Source organism: Adiantum capillus-veneris, chromosome 3 (genome assembly GCF_014529385.1).
Source record: "Adiantum capillus-veneris isolate H3 chromosome 3, ASM1452938v2, whole genome shotgun sequence".
Lineage (NCBI taxonomy): Eukaryota > Viridiplantae > Streptophyta > Polypodiopsida > Polypodiales > Pteridaceae > Adiantum > Adiantum capillus-veneris.
This window is the reverse complement of record NC_140933.1, coordinates 177,166,233-177,181,814: the sequence shown is the minus strand read 5'-3', so window position 1 is coordinate 177,181,814 and position 15,582 is coordinate 177,166,233.

The window sequence follows — 15,582 nt, the reverse complement described above, 5'->3', positions numbered from 1 at the left end:
ACAAAGTTACATCTATTTGGTACAGGACTCCCAATGGTCTCTCTACATACCCATCTACGAGTTGCAGTTTCATTCTCGTCTTTCTGTGAGCTGGACGGCCCCATTTCTCCTAGATTTGCTTTGTAGCAATTGCAACTCCTGCTCCACTGTTTAGGATAGCTATCGTCTTTATATCCTGATATTCGACAAGGTTGTATTACCTTCCTCACCTTCACAGTAATCTCCGACCTTCTTTATGAGCACAGGTTGGGCTTTGGGTTGACCTTCCCGTTTGTTTTCTTCTACCGTAGGGTTTGTCTGAAGAGGAATCTTTATTCCTTTGTTCTCCAAAGGTTTCCCCATGTCTTCCCATAAGTGTGGTCTGACTCTCAAGAGTTATGACAGTGTGATTGGTCTAACCAACATAGCCTTTGCAAAGGATTTATTTGCTAGCCGCGAATTGCGCAACCTTCCCATCTCGCTAACTGCAACGCATCTTGAAAACCGCTAGGCATCCCGCTATCCACAAGGTATCCCACTAACCATGAGGCATCTTGCTAACCGCCAGGCATCCCGCTAACCGCGAGGAACAAAAGAGAGGCAATAACCTCAGCTTAATCTCCGCTAACCACAAGGCACAAAAGATATTCTTCCAATAATTCCTCTCTTCAAATGATTCTTTAAACATGATCAACCAACTCCTCATATCAACCAGTATCAACTTTATCAAACAATAGCAATTTATCAAGCAATAAAAATTTAACAAATAGTGATAATTTATCAAACAGTCCTTTTTACTAATCTATGAAAACATATGCTTGTTTCTTGTGATAGAATCACGTTTCTTGGATCGTTTAAGAAAATCCCTATGCTTAGCTTTCCAAATCAGCATGAATAGAAATTTAGAATTATGAATTTGTCTTACCGGATTAGGAACATGTTTGATTATCTCCCGTGTTGGAGGTTGGACGGCTTGAACTTCTTGTGGAGTCAATACCTCCGCTTGAGTTATGATTGTAGTAGATGATACCTTCTTTTGCACCTTCCGTGGAGGTGGAATGACATGATCATCCTTCGAGCTTTGAGCCACTCGCTTTGGGGCCATTGTATCATGAAAGAGGAAAGGGAAAGAGAGAAAGAGAACTTAGGAGTCTAAAGGGCATTACAACGATGGTAGAGATGGAGATGGATCGATGATGAGAGGTTGAGAGAGAGAAGGTAGCTCCGGTGTTATGGCAAGAGAGCTTCTGCTTCTTAGAACTTTTGTATGTGTCCCATGAAAGTGAAGGAAGAGGGTCTTTATATAGGCTCTCAAGAGCCAAAAGCACAAGCTAAGAATAGCAGAAAGATAAGTTCGCGTACGTTTCGCAACTCTTTTTTTTCATGAAGCATTCCGATCGCAATCTGGATTCTCTAATTTTAGAAAAAGCTTGGCTTCCAAGACAAGAATTAAACTTGGACTACCTCCTCTTTCTTTTCTAGAAACACTCCCTCTACTCTTTCTCTTATAAAAACACTCTTCCTTTCCCCTCTCTTTCCTAAAAATACCCCTTCTTTCTTGAGGATCAACTCTTATCTTTAGAAATAGACTTGAAGCTTAAGTTTTTTGAATCAAACTATTGTTTCCAAGTGAGTAAAGATCATAATTAATAGTTCAAGAGTCCGATTTTTGATTTGATGGTAACGCTTTATGACTTAACAAAATGCGAACTTTACATAATTGCAAAGTAAATGAAATACTTTTATTGAAAATGTTGGGTACATTACATCATGCCTGATGACTAAGATGGTTGATATGCTTGTCATGCTTGAGATGCTAGGGTTGTAATTGAGGTGGAAACCCGGCCCAATCTTGAAGGGCTTAAGAGCCGAGCTTGTGGTGAGAAATAGGTCCAAGGTTGAGGGGCTTGAGTGTCAAAAAAGTCAACAAATATCCCTACAAGCAGGGGGCGATCCATGCAGTTAGGGGAGGTGGGTTTTTGACCTATCTCTCTCCCAAAGAGAACCCCTTGCTCAAGAGGCAAGTAGGACACATGTCAAGCCCCTAACTAGGTTTCCCTCAAGGAGTGTCCAAATCCTATTGGTTGATCCTTAGAGAGGTTCAACCATAATTTAGTTAATTTATTTAATTTTTTTTTCATTTATCAAGTCCTCTTTCTCTAAGGGAAAAGGGGGACACTTGTCCCAGGGCTATCCTTGTTTCTTTATATGCATTTTGCATGTGATTGGCCAGGCTTGCAAGGGTCCAATGAGCTTCCATGTTGAGCTAGAATATGGGGTCAACCAAAGCAAGAAGGGGGCTAGCTTGGGGGGGTATACTATCCCACACACACACACACACAAACTCTCATTGGGTAAAGTGCAAAGTGCAAGAGCTCCATCTCCTTCTCCAAGCTAGTAGAGAAGTTGAAAGCCTACACCAACACTCTTGTCTATGAAATTCAAATCCAACCAAGAGCCATGATTCAATGCTTAAGCTTTCCATGTTCTCCATCTTCATTTATATGCTATTTTGTATGCTATCAAGAAGAGTGATGATAAGTGAGGAACTATTTCTTTCTCCTATGAATGTTTCTTCTTTCTCTTTTGTATTCTCATTCCCTGCAAGCTCTCTCCACCTTTGAAGGTGTTTGAGGCCTTGGGACTGAAGCTTGGGATAGTTAATTCTTTTTACAAAGTCTATGTTATTCTCGTGATGCATGAAGATTTCCATATTCATTGCATCACCTAGGTCACAAGGAACAAAAAGATTGTATTGTACCAAGTCTCTCTTGATGGGAGAATCTATAATACAAATGCCTATTGGAGGGGAGACCGGCTCCACATAAATCTCCTCCTCAATTTTTGTCAAGTTCTCTACACTCTCTCTCTTGCAAAAGTATTGTCCATGCCAAGTTAATTAAGTACAATGATTATGTTGCTACCATTGATTAAGTTCATCCTCTATGTTCTCAAATCAGTCTTACAAAAATGCTCTCTTTAATTCTCCTTCTGCTATTTTCAAAGTTCATAGGCCATCTCCATTACATTGGTATCAGTGCATTTGGTTTCTCTTTTCTTGCTTAATAAGAGAGGTCATTAAGTATCCTATTAATGGTTGATTTTTTTAATTATATTAGGGTAAGTGGGAGTGGGATCTATTATTGGTTTTGTTAAGCCCACTATGTGGGATATGGTGCACACCTTGAGAGCTTTGATCTTAATAATAGGGTCTTTTTAGACTTGCCTACTGCTTTACCATTATTGATTCATAAGAAGTATGAAAGGAGCTATCCCTCAGTAATTATGCAACATTAGATCCACTTCATTGCTTTATATAATTAGCAAATTTGAGCCGTGGGTGTAGATGCTTAATTGCTGATTTTCAAAGGCTAAGAGGAGTAGCAACTAAGGTTTTGAATTGCCAAAGGGTACACTAATTAAACACAAAAATTATGTTAACATGGATGACAATAACCAAGAGAGTAGAATGAACATTGATAACTTTGATTTTGCACATGAAGGTGCTAATGATGATGCCCCCATGTTTGTCAATTATCTTGTTGCTAGCTTTCAGCAAGCTATGAGCAACCCTACTTTGCAAGCCAAAGTTACTCAACAACTTTGCGCTTATGGGATTTTCCTTCCTCTTCAAAAGGAGAGAGAGCTTAGGAGACCTCTTGATGACACCCCCAAAAGAAGACTCTCTCACATACAAGAGGAGGAATCTAAAGAACAAGAAAGTAATGAATCCCTAAGTTTCTCTGACGATGTGGCTCCACGAAGACGGTGGTCTAAATGGTCGCCAACTCCTCCCAAGAGGAAACGGTCAACCCACAATCCTTCTCCTTGTCATCGTCTTCCGACGAAAGCTATGTCTATTCTCCTAGAGAATACAAGAGGGGAGGACATCGCATATCTTACCCTGCATGGCAAAGGTCCAAAAAGATCAGGAAGTTCAAATAGGGAGGAAAGAGTATCTCTTTTCTCTCCTTTTCTACTGACAAAGTATTGGCCTTCACCTAGGAATTTGATGTGGCCTTTGGAGATGAGGACTTCATGGAGTCCTCCAAGCTATGACATGTAGCTATGCACTTCTAGAAATCAGCTTGTCAATGGTGGGCTAGCCTTCGTTGCAACAACAAGCCCCAAAGACATGGAAAATTCTACAATTTTCCATCATGATGCAATTACTTGCAAGCGATGCAAAGGACAAAGTGCTTAGCTTCTCTCCCATGAGTCTATTCACAAATATGTGAAAAAGTTTTGGGATTTACATCTCAAGGCTACTGTCTTTCAAAAGATAGACTTCACTAAGCAAAAGAAACAATTATGTGCGGGATTACCTGAAGAGATGGCCGAGTACTTTGACAAGCGCAAGCGCAAAATGGACCTAGATGGCCTCTATGCCAAGACCGCGCACGCCGAACTCATCACGGGGAGTAAATAGGGGGCACCACCTAGCTTTGAGCGACTAGGATGTGGACAACATTGATTCAAATAACACTAATACAACACACCAGAGAGAGAGAGAGAGAGAGAGAGAGAGAGAGAGAGAGAGAGAGAGAGAGAGAGAGAGAGAGAGAGAGAGAGAGAGAGAGAGAGATAGAGAGAGAGAGAGAGATACGTAGATGATGAAAACCCCTCAGGATGTGAGGAAAGCTTGATTCAAAGTGGTATTTACAAAAAACTAAGTTTTGAGGAGATGAGACCGTGGTGAGAGAGAGAGAGAGAGAGAGAGAGAGAGAGAGAGAGAGAGAGTCTATAGTGTGTTTTCCAGGGAAAATCTCATATACACAGAGATTCTACTCTTGTGTGTGGCGACCCCTGGAGTCAGGGTGTGTGCATGGCTTCCTTTTCAAATGTTGACTCCCAAGTGTTGCCCTGGATAGTGACCTCTCAATGTTCTTTTATAGGTGCAAGCTACATTAGTTTAGCATAATCTGATTAGGTTAGGGCCCTAACCAGGAGAGACAAAGCAAGGAGCTAGGTCCTAGATGGTTGACCCTTGATTTCTTTTAGGAGAACTTTCAAAATGATATCTCCTAGGTGGGCCTTTGTGACCATCACCTAGAGAGAGGTGGAAATATAAAACGTTTTGGCTTGAAAAGGGAAAAATAGAATACCCTACGGATCTTTACTGCGGAGATGCATCGTGGAAAAGATCCTGGTGAATGGCGGGCTTCGTTGGTGCATTGGTGTAGCACGTTCGTCACTTTTGGGGCCAGCCGGGGCATGTATTTGGTGTATTTCTTTGAATGATGGTCGGCATCGCGTGTTTTTGGTCTCTGTTGAAGCTTTCTCATGCGTCTGTTGTTTTCTTTTCCTTCTTCTTGTGTGTACCGTGTGTGCATTGTTGATTTTTTTGAATGTGTACGTGCCCGTATGCGTGCAGTGTATGTATGTGTTCGTGACTGTGTGTGTGTGTGTGTTTAACTGTGTGAGTGCGTAGGTGCTTGTGTGTATGTGCAAGATAAGAGAGAGAGAGAGAGAGAGAGAGAGAGAGAGAGAGAGAGAGAGAGAGAGAGAGAGAGAGAGAGAGAGAGAGATTGTGCTTACCGTGTGGGAGTGTGTGTAGGTGTAAGAGTGTATTTGTGTGTCGGGGTGTGTGTGTGGGAAAACGAGAGAGAGAGAGAGAGAGAGAGAGAGAGAGAGAGAGAGAGAGAGAGAGAGGATTTGAACAAGAGAGAGAGAAGGATGGAGAGGCTGGGCAAGTGGGGTGTGTGTGTAAATGATGAGAGAGAGAGAGAGAGCGAGAGAGAGAGAGAGAGAGAGAGAGAGAGAGAGAGAGCGCGAGAGAGAGAGAGAGAGAGAGAGAGAGAGAGAGAGAGAGAGAGAGACTCAATGAGAGAGAGAGAGAGAGAGAGAGAGAGAGAGAGAGAGAGAGAGAGAGAGAGACTCAACGAGAGAGAGAGAGAGATGAGAGACTGAGATAGAGGGTGAGGGAGAGACTGAGAGACAAAGTGTATGGGTGAAAGCATCTTAATGTGTCACACTTTTTCATGTCCCGGACAATGCTAACTAGAACAATTTTGACATATGCTAACTAGTACAATAACATGAGGTACATCTCCAAGATCTATAACGTATGATATATCAATAGAAAGCTCTTGAAACAAGAAATCAAATGTACAACCTCCGACAAATTTTGATATTATTTGTAAAAAATTTATTGGACGCCCAACGTTTTTAAGATGTGCTAAGTTGAAAGTGCTAACTAGCACAAAAAGCTTGACACGTTAACATGCTTACACCCGTGTGGTGTGTGTGTGTGGGAACGAGAGAGAGAGAGAGAGAGAGAGAGAGAGAGAGAGAGAGAGAGAGAGAGAGAGAGAGAGAGAGAGAGAGAGAGAGAGAGAGAGAGAGAGAGAGATTTTGCTGCATGGCGAACCCCTTCGGGTTGACGAACAAGAGGGAGGAAGAGATTCTTTGGCTGCATGTGATAATGAAGGAGAGAGAGGGGGATAATGGAAGAAAGGGACAGGGTGATGCCAAGGGGGGTGGCAACCCACTGTGGGCGCATGCGTGAGAAAAGGGGGAGAGAGTGGGTGGCGATGGCGGTCCTTGCAGACAAAAAAAAATGTTTTTTATTTTGTTGCACTATGAAGCTCCCCGATTGGGGTTGGTTCCCACAGCCGGGTTCCGAAAGCCGGCCATCATAAGCCCTCCCCTTTTGGCTAGAGGCATTCATGCCTCTAGCTCTGCTTCTGATTCTCTAGTAGCGAAGTTGGAGGGTTCCTCCTCCTCTAGAATATCTAACATGAACTTTGGATCAAACCTTAAGAAGTACCTTTTTAGCCTCCATTCATTGACTCTGGTCTTGTGAATTTGACGATTTTCTTCCATCAATTTTTAGCTGCCATTGGTGTATCTCTTTTTGATGATGAATGGACCTTCCCATCTGGGCTGAATCTTCTTATCTTTCCTAGTGTCGAATATATTTCCATATCTCAATACTAACATGCCTCTCTTTAGACCCTTTTCCTTAAGCCCTTGATTGAATGTGAGTCGGCGTCATTCTGCTTGCATTGCATAGTGGTTGATCGTATCCTCCCTATCTAGCTGAAGCCTTTCTAGATCCAAGGTGTGGTTGCAGAGATGGGCAATTGGGCACTGTAACTGACTAGCCATGACTCGCAAGCTGGCTATCTGTAGCTCAATGGGTAAATTGGCCTCTTTTCCATATACTATATGAAAAGGGGTGAAACCTAGTGATGTTTAGAATGTCATGCGGTAGGCCCAAAGAGAGGCCATGAGATGCTTATCCCAATCACTTGTGTGGTTATTCACCTGCTTTGTGATGATTTTACACACCATGCCATTTACCTTTTCTACTAGACCATTGCATTCTGGAGAGTATAGAGTGGAGTGTCAGTGTGTGATGCCTAACTTTTTCATCAGTTCTCCCACCAAGTTGCCTCAGAAACTTGGCCCTCTATCAGATATTATCTCCAAAGGTATGCCAAAACAACAACAAATGTGCTCAAATATGAACTTTGCCACTTCTTGGGTTGTAATGCATGTGGTGGCTGTTGCTTTTGCCCATCGGGTCATGTAGTCGACACCAACTAGAATGTATAGTTTATTGATTGGGCCCTTGGTAAACGACCAATCGCATCTATTCTCCACTTCTCAAATGGGCCATATGAAATGATAGGAGTTTATGGCTCATAGGTTAGTGTTCGATCACTAGATACTTGACAAGCTCTGCATGTTTTACACTAATGATGCACATCCCTGTTTAGACTAGGCAAAGAGAATCCTGCCTGCAGAATCTTCCTACTAGTAATATCTAGAGCAAAGTGGTCACCGAGAACACCATCATGGAAACTTGAGATCACCTCCATGATTTCACTGGAGATTGGCACTCACCTGAGAATCTGTTCTTTGCTCTTACAATACAAGGTGCTCTTTATAAGGTGGTATCTTGTTGCCTTTTGCACAAGCCATTGTTTCTGGCCCTTGGTATACCCTTCAAGAATTCTCCTGTATCTAAGAAACTGATGATATCAGGCATAGCATCACTACCCTGAAAGAGAGGCAGCTTCAATTTGATTGCTTCTATGGGAACATCTTGTATTCTTTCCTTGGCTAGAGCATCTGCTTCTTGAATTTTTTCCCTAGGGACATGAAATAGCTACACTACCTCAAAATTTCTTAAAAGATCCTTAACTTGGTGTGATTGGCCAAGAAAAACCTAATTCTTACAAATCCAAGTGCCATTTATCTGATTTATCAAGAGCATGGCATCACCAAACACATTCAGACGTTGAACCCCTTGCAAAACACATTGTTCTAGACGAAAGATTAGGGCCACGTACTCTGATTTGTTGTTGGAGTTGGAGTTGGAGTGTAGAAGCTACCAATAGAGAAGACCTTCTCCTTTTTCTCATTGTAGATGATGATTCCAGCTACATCCTGGTCCATTGTTGTTTTGTAAGCTCATCAAAGAAAAGGGAGTGATCTCCTTCTAGCTTAGGAATTTCCACCGGATTACCATGAAATGATTACGTCAATGTGTAGAGCTCTTACCTGCGGTTGCAATGCAATAGACACGACTGCAATGTGACAATTGGGGAGGGAGTAGGAAGCGTGAGAAAGAGAGCAGTCAACGCCGTTAGCTCACGCCGTGTTTCTCTTATCCATACTTCAGAAAAACTTACAAAAATTGGCTTTTATACCTTACCCAAGGTTTTTGTGGTCAAAACTAATAGTCTAGGAGCTCTAACTAAAGATAGGTTGATAGAATCTGGAAGTGTTTGGCGGACGAAGCAATGGTCTTTAGAGAAAGAGTCACATATTTTAGGGAATCTACATTTTTGTGGAAATCTCATCCTTTTGTAAAAGATCTTCTCTAAGCCGAGAACTTGTAAAGAAATCTTTGATTATTTTTCCAAGAGCATTTGCATAGTGGACATCCCATTAGAAGTTTAGGACTTTTTGGCCGGACAAGCCATTTGTAAAGACCTTAACTATAAAGGTCAGTTTTGTAAGTTTGAACACAATCCTCTTTATCACAAGCTTTGAGAAGACAAGGTACGTTGGAGAGCTTCCTCTTGCTCCAAGTTGAAATCTTCGCAACTGTGGCTACGGTAATCCGAATTCAGATTCATTTATTGCATTGTGTTCCTCTTACTTTGCTCTTCCATTCAAGTGTAAGCATTCAAGATTTGGTGTAGGTGTTCAACTACGTGTTTGAGACCTTAAATCGCTGTTTTGAGTGTTTAAACGCGTATTTTATGTTGTTTTGACCCTAGGAGAGGCTTCAGGGACACTAGAACGACCCTTTGGGATCTTCTGTTCACTGTTTTTGTTGACTTTGGGATGAACGATCGCAATCTATATACCTCTCTAGAAGGCTGTGATAGTGATAGGATAGATTCTAAATAGTCCCTTGTAGCTCCCCTTCAAGTTTTGTGCGAGTCCGATATGATTTGCATGGTAAACGGGTGTGATGATTGTAGAGCTATGTAGAAGGACATGGGTAGATTACTTTAGTGCGTATGATTTTCTTGCAAATTTAGTAGTTGCATCTCATCGAGTTCACTTCATTAGGAATGACACCCTAGTGAGTTTTTATACCTCATCCTGGTCGCTTCCCTTGTATTGATATTTTATGTTGATGCATGAGAGCTATGCCATGGACGTTCGTTGCGGCGACCCGCAAACATTGGCGCCGTTGCTGAGGAATGCACCTTAGGTGATGAGTGACCGAGTAGGCAGTTAGCTTCCTTAAAAGAAGATCAATCCACAAATCCATTTTACACCTCAGTTTAGAGCTTAGTGGATTCTAGAGTCAGTGGACCGGCTAGATCCTCTCTTAGGAGATTTAGGGAGCTGTGAGTGAGAGTGTTCAAAGATTTTTTCTCTTCAATTTCTCTAATTTGATTGAGTACTAAAATCTCACCCGAAATCCGTCTTGTTTGTTTTGCTTGATTCATTTCTTTATGTTCTTTCATTTCTGTACTTAGGAGTAGGATAAGTAATTCGCATTCCAGTCAGATTTGAGGCAAAAGTTAGAGTCGAGAAACAAGGAAACCATAACTTTGGTAAAAAGTCCATAAGACTCTGAAATTTAGAAAATCTGACCAAACAAGGTTGATATTGATTCAAATCACCAAGTGGTAGCACAAAACACTGTAAAACACTTGTCAGAGGGAGCAGACTAAATTTCATCAGATTTGGCTCATGTACTACGATCGCGATCGGTGTATCCCTGTGCTAGAATTGGACAAGAATTGTTGTGTGCCTTCGTGATAAGATTCTAAACAAGTTTGTCTAAAGCAACCACACCCAGAAACATCAAAAATCAAGAAAATCAGGCTGCTTGGGCAAAACTAGCCTAACAAACCCAAAAAAGTGCAAAATTTTGGCTTTTAGTGATCCAAATGCTAAGTGAATGGGGAAATAGCCTCAGAACACCTTTGCCAACAAGCACACCAAAATTGGTCTAATTTGGGCATTGTACTACGATCTCGATCGGTGTACCTAAGTGTCAGATTTTGACTAGATTTCAGTTGCGGGATCCTCAGGTGTATATGAACATAAAAGTATATAGCACCAAGAGCCAAAAACCACAAAATACTTGTCAAACCATCTGAGTATTGATCCAGGTCAGAAATTGATATACTGACATAGAAATTGACTTTTATCTCGATCATATACATCAAATTGGGTATAGACTATACAGAGGGAGAGCCTGTACACAGGACAACCCCAGATAGCTTTCATATCCCAAAACAAACACCAAAATCAAGTCAAACTGACAGATTCGAGAAAACAGACACTTCCAACCAAGAACTGGTAAAAGCTTAACTTTTTGGGGTTTGAATACAAAAGCAATTGGTGGGTAGCCTTAAAATAGCCTAGTGAACAAGCTGGTGAAGTTTCATCAAATCTGGGCACTGTACTACGATCGCGATCGGTGTACCTCTGTGCCAAAATTGACTCATTTTTTACCTGTTCATAAACCTAGACTATTTAAGATATCAGGAGTTGTCAAAACCCAAATTGGACATACTGTCAATAATCTGTAAGCAAAATTGTATTGAAGTCGTTGTGAAGTTGTTGAATCTGCTGGCAGTTGGAATGATATAGTGATCCCATAGCCATCAAGTGTATTCATTTGCAGAGACCTCAGTATTCTATGCCAAACCCCATGGGAACACTACATCCCAAAGAGTCAATGGCTATGAATCGAGGTAGTGTGGTTCCTATCTCTACACATACCGCAATAGGTCCAACATTTGTAGCCATACCATCACATTTTCCTCCTAGTAGTAGATTCATGGCAGGGGAGCCAACGAGAGCAACCCACAACATCCATGATGTACGAGAACGATTAAGTCGAGACACGGGAGCATTGAGATTGGTTGCAGACCATAGACAGATGAGGCCATCTCAGGTAGCGAAGTGCATACCAAAGCAGTATAGCGGATCAGGGGATCTATATGCCCACGTGTCGCTCTTCAAGCAAGTCTTAAGAGCAGAGCAGATCATTGATTTCCATACTCAATATGAGGGATTCGGGCTGACCTTGGAAGAGACGGCCTTAACATGGTTTCAACCTTTGAACCCTGAAACTTGTCCGAATATTGAACATGTATTGTGGGAGTTCACGGAAGAATTCTCAAAACGGGGTATAAAGCATAATATTGTATCACAGATATATGATTTTAAACAAAAGGCGAATGAAAAAGTGAAGGAAGCATCCTTGAGATTCAAGCAATATATTGAGAGGTGCCCAAGGAGAGAATTACCGCAAGACGAGAGATTGTCTGTGCTCTTCATTGAAGGACTTAGAAACAAAACCTTAAAAAAGGACCTTCAGTTGAAAGCGTGTAGCACATTTGAATAGGTTACAAGGGAAGCGTTATATCTTGTTGATAACTGCAAAGCATATGGGGAAGTGTCTGAGGATACTGATTCAGTAATGAGTGGCTCTTCATCTATTAAGAGCGAACCCTCTACCAAGAAATATGCTCAGGGTCCTTTCATGCCGACAGCTGACCAAATGATAGAGAAAGAACACAACGACTTTTTGATATTGTTGAACATGGGTGCACGTCTCTCCACTATTACAGAACCAATTTTGTACTTCTTGAACTTGCTGTGTCACTTATGGTTTACTTTATTTCTTGGTATTTTTCAGTTTGTCTATTTGTATTTGATACGACCACCTTGAGCAATGTCTAGAACTACGTTTGATAACATGAAAGGTATGCCAAACATAGATGCTATTTGCCTCAAAAATTAAAATGTTGGGCAACCTGGTTAGCTCCAAGAGGTTTCAACAGAATTAGTCAGAGGTTTCAACAGTAGAGATCAAGATACCAAGACATTCTGAACAAGAAAAGTGGTTTTCCATTATGTATAGTATCAGGTTACAAAATTCCACTATTTACATGATTATGGAAATCTCCTACCTCGGGGGATCAAATTTATAGGAGTACCCCTCCATCTGTATGAAGTAATCAGTAATGTACCCAGAAATATCGTCTTCAGTGTCAAAGACTGGTTTTTTGCGAGTGTACGTTGTTGGGTACCGATCCCTTATCCACCCGAGCAACCAAGGCAAAACAAAATCCAGCAAGTAAAATGGGTAATCGGTTCCTACTACCATGGGATCGTATGATCGGATTGCCATAAAATTTTCATAGTCATTTTTAAGAGACTTGTATCTACAATCATGTACAAGAATAGTGTTGCTGGCATCGTACTTCGGGTGCCTTGCCCACAGCGTTCGTAGCTTCTTCAGGAAAACGAGCTTATCGCCCATGTCTTTGGGCACAACCGGCATCTCCGACATATGGGGCCGCCATATTTCACAATCCTCTTGGGACAGAATATCTGCTAATGCCAAAAAACGAGGTTAGAGGTATGCGTAACTTATGTCTTGCAACATTCAAAGCGGGCACTGCAAAATATTTTGCCTTCTATGGTTGGGCAAGCACGCATTCACCATGTGTAACAGTTTTTCCCTTCTATAGCAAGACCACAACACTAGGCTGGCTTTCTGTTTAAGCCGTAGGATGAATTGCTCGGCATCTGGCCTTACAAGACAAATTATATCCTTTTGGAGATAGACTACTCATGGCATGTGCTCCTTTGGCAGGCACTCAAGTTCCTCAGGGATTTTGCTGTAGCTGGTTATTAGCATGCCATTAAGATCAAGCACAATCATCCACCCGCGTCTAGCAGCCACATCAGGCTACATCAATGTGCTTGCCGGTGTCTCGTCTAGCCACCAACTTACTACATCACCAACATACATAATGAGTGGGGACAAATAAACAGTGCAAACACCATATCTAAAACAGAAAACTGGACCAAAAACTACGAAATTTGGTACTGTATTGCACAAGTGATAAGGACTATCCAAAACAGCAAGTTTGAGAAGTACTGTAATAGTGGACAGATGTGCACCCAAGTTCAACAATACCAAAAAGTATCAAATTTGGTACTTTAATGCACATATAGTGAGGACAACTGAAACCACAATGTAACAAAAGGTAACATACCAACACAGAACCAGATAGAGAGAACAGATAAAGCTCAAGGCCAAAAAATCAAGTTGAGTCAGTCACTAAAAAGCACATAGTGTGGAATACAACAGATTCTCACTAGCTACAGTTTGCATGCACGGGATAATTGATCACAGGTGCGATTGCACTTCTTTCTCTGCAAACCGAAAAGTTCCTGCAAGGTCACGAAATCAGGGGAATCACCTCTCCGCTTCGAAACAGTATTGGCAGCAGTAGAGTCAACGCCCCCGTCGGTGCTTTCCACAACAGTATTGTTCTTCCTGCTCATCCTCGGCCTCCCTCCGATCTTTGTTGCCTTCCGACCCCTCTTTGGCCTCCCCTCCACTAAACTACCCAAACCTCATCAAAACTACCAAAAGCCACTTTTTGCAGCACTTTCAAATAGTACCTAAAAGTACCAAAATCAAACTACCAAACAAGCTTTTTGCAGCACTTTCAAATAGTTTCTAAAAGTACCAAAAGTACCAAAATCAAACTACCAAAGCCACTTTTTGCAGCATTTTCAAATAGTACCTAAAAGTACCAAAAGTACCAAATCAAACTACCAAAGCCACTTTTTGCAGCACTTTCAAATAGTACCCAAAACTACCAAAATCAAACTACCAAAACCACTTTTTGGAGCACTTTCAAATAGTACCTAAAAGTACCAAAAGTACCAAAACGACCAAAACGACCAAAATCAAACTTTCAAATAGTACCAAAACAACCAAAACTACCAAGACTACCAAAGAAACATTTTTTGTAGTACTTTCAAAAACTACCTTCAAGTACCAAACTACCAAAATTACCAAAATCAAACTACCAATTACACTTTTGCAGCCCTTTCAAATAGTACCTAAAAGTATCAAAACTAGCAAAACTACCAAAGCTATCAGAATAAAACTACCATAACACCTTTTGTAGCACTTTCAAAAAGTACCTTAAAGTACCAAAACTACCAAAAAGTACTAGAAATACCAAACCATAAGACACAAGGAAATCATAAACTACCTAGAATAAAAACAGTTCTACCATAAGTATCTAACACTAAATCCCACCAAACCAAGCATAAACAGTTCTATCAAAGGTACCTAACACTACCAATCCCACCAAACCAAGCATAAACAGTTCTACCAAAGGTACCTAACACTACCAATCCCACCAAACCAAGCATTAACAGCTCTACCAAAAACTCCCAAAACTACCACCACATGTTGCTCTAGAATCTCCTTGTCAAGCAATGACGTATCTTCAGTGATTCCGTATCGGTGTAGCATCCTTCGACTGGCAGCCAAATCAGCTTCTATCACATTGATTTTTGCGTCATCGCGAGTGTTGGCCTCTCTCAATGTTTCCAGCTGGGTCTCATATTCCTTGATTGGAACCCTCCACCCTCAAGAGTGTTTCCTTCTTCTGTTTAGAGACATTGTCAGCTTTTTCAGCCTATCGGCGTGTTGAGCTCTATAAGTAGCACGAGCTCCATATATAGAACCTGGGTCCCCTCTATATATACATCATCTGTGTGAGTATTCTACACACTTTGGGGATTGCACATCATGGTGTCATCTCTCTCTCTCTCTCTCTCTCTCTCTCTCTCTCTCTCTCTCTCTCTCTCTCTCTCTCTCTCTCTCTCTCTCTCTCTCTCTCTCTCTCTCTCTCTCTCTCTCTCTCTCTCTCGCGTCTACATGCACTCTCTCCGTCCCGATAAACATGGTATCAGAGCCGACCTTCCAAGGCAGCGTTTGATGTGCAAACATCCAAGGCAAGACTCGGTGTCGTGATGAAACTGCATGACGCGACAATCAAATGTGGTGCGCAACACAAGGATAAAGATAAGTCATGTTATCTCTCAAAGTTTTTTCTTTCTATATAGTTGTCTTGTAGTCGTATGCAAAAGGTGCTATGCTTGTCGTGAGGCTGTAAGACACCTACGAGCATTATGGGCATGAAGTTGCAAGGTTGCAGCCTGTTGTAGTGCAGGTCGGCTTCACAATAACGTTTCTATATTTATAGCACAACTCATTATAATTAGGACTGTAGCGCAGGTTGCAGCATGTTATTAGATCTATTATAGGTGTAGTCTATGCTTTATGCGGTGTCT